We start from the raw sequence: 2,355 nt of genomic DNA on the forward strand, positions 1-2,355 counted from the left end.
TGTGTGTGTGTGTGTGTGTGTGTGTGTGTGTGTGTGTGTGTGTGTGTGTAATTCACCACGGTCGTCTACTGGTCACCCAGCCAGCCTTTCCCATTACAGAGCGAGCTCAGAGCTCATAGACCGATCTTCGGGTGGGACTTAGACCTCAACACACACTCCACACACCGGGAAAGCGAGGCCACAACCCCTCGAGTTACATCTCGTACCTATTTACTGCTAAATGAACATGGGCTACACTTTAATTAAGAGGCTTGCCCATTTGCCTCACCGCTTCCCGTGATTCGAACCCAGGCCCTCTCGATTGTGAGTTGAGCGTGCTAACCACTACACTACGCGTTTTTTTTTTTTTTTTTTTTTTTTAACATCGGACCCAAGTGACGGGCAAAAACGTGCGGGAGAAAATCTCGCCGCCGTAGCTGGCGGGCGAGCAAGCTACGGGATCGGCTGTGTGTGTGTGTGTGTGTGTGTGTGTGTGTGTGTGTGTGTGTGTGTGTGTGTGTGTGTGTGTGTGTGTGTGTGTGTGTGTGTGTGTGCGTGTGTGTGTGTGTCATGAAGGTACAGTGGAAAACCTCCTCCAGTATTTAAAAGTAATGAAGATAAAGTGTCAGAATGTTTAATGAGTAAGAACGTGACTGCTGTACAGACTCACGTGACTTTCCTTTACAATGTAGCCTGGAAATTCTACCCTGGCTGCTATTATTGATCTTTGCACGGAGGTCATCTGGCGATACATTTCCTTGACGTCCGGCGAGTGTTATGCTTTGTATGTAAAGTTATTCCCGTTCAAACCATGTCACTGCGATATCCAGCAAATCACAACACCAAGAGCACTGCTGACGATGTTTGTAGGCCCCGCACAATATAGAGAACGTGGTTGTAACGAGAGATTGCCTATTGTCTCACCAGTACAGTGTTTGTAAGCGGCTGTGTAAAGAAATGTAAATGTCTGGGAGTGGCGTGCGTGTGTGTAAGGAGTCGTGTTCAGCGGTGTGTCAGGAAGGAAAGAACCGTGCGATGTGAATTGTAATTTTGGTGGCCTCTTTTCTTTTTTTCCTTTTCCTTTGTTGTTGTTGTTATTGTTGTTCATCGTTTCCATCATCTTCTTTACAACTGTTCTTGCTTTATCTCAGAGTCTTTGCCGTGGTGGCAGTGGTCATCAACTTCTTCATGGTGGTGCTGGTCAACCAACTGGACATTAAGTCCATCCCTCTAGGTCTAGCCGAACTCCCACGATCCTTACACTTCCTTCCCACATCCACTGAAAGCCCTGCCAGAAAGTACGGGTAACACTTTGTTAGTTCGTCAGGCACTTCACTGTCTCTCTGTCTCTCGTTCACTCTCTGACTGCTCCCCAGAGTACGACTTGTTCCTTCGAGGTCTCTTGCTACACTCCTGTCCTCTGTCCTCGTCGGTGCCACACAGTGCCCCACAAACCACGCCTCCTGTGCCGTCGCACCTGCCAGGCAATGTCCTTACGAGTCTATTTCAGCTTATTAGGTAACGCTATCTACCTTAACCGCTAATTACCAATATATCCCTAATAATGCTGGCTACAAGCAGTTCACACATGCATGCCTTATTTACACGGTACCGTATGACAATTATCCCAGGGCTGGCCAGTGCCCTCACCCATACACACACACACACACACACACACTCTTATCTCCCCGTGACCTCCGGGGTCACATCTCCGTCATGGAGGCCTAGCTCAGCGTCCCTTCCATTAAGGTGTGACAGTTTCATAAACACGAACAACCAACACCTCGCTCACCCTTTAGCTAAAGCCTGCACATATGTACTCATATGTACTACCCATATGTACTCTCTTATGACGCTGCTCCACACTCACACAGGCACACGTACATATCTGGGAGGCTGCTGCAATACACCTTCGCAACACTATATATATATATATATATATATATATATATATATATATATATATATATATATATATATATATATATATATATATATATATATATATATTAAGGGTATAAATGGGCAGGAGATTTCCTCTAATGCATCTTTCGCTGAAGGTGATAGCTAATTCAGCATTCACTATCTTTTTTGAGGATGTTCTCTTTATTCCTCAAGAGTCTTATTCTCTTTTAATATCCTGTTTATGACCTCTCCGTAGGTGGTCATTTTTTGCTAGATCCAGGATTTCGGCCCATAGAGCCTTCTTCAGTAGCGTAGCTTCTCAGCATGTAGGTGAGAATGTGCTGTCATAAGTTTCATGAATGTGCTGTATAGCGCGCTTATATTTGGGCTGGGCACTGAGGTGGGGTGCGTGTATGCTTCTGATTGGCTGCTGCCTCCCCATCCTCTCTACTCGCTGCTGGTTGCTGATTG

This window comes from Portunus trituberculatus, chromosome 21, assembly GCF_017591435.1.
Source record: "Portunus trituberculatus isolate SZX2019 chromosome 21, ASM1759143v1, whole genome shotgun sequence".
In the NCBI taxonomy this organism is placed as follows: domain Eukaryota; kingdom Metazoa; phylum Arthropoda; class Malacostraca; order Decapoda; family Portunidae; genus Portunus; species Portunus trituberculatus.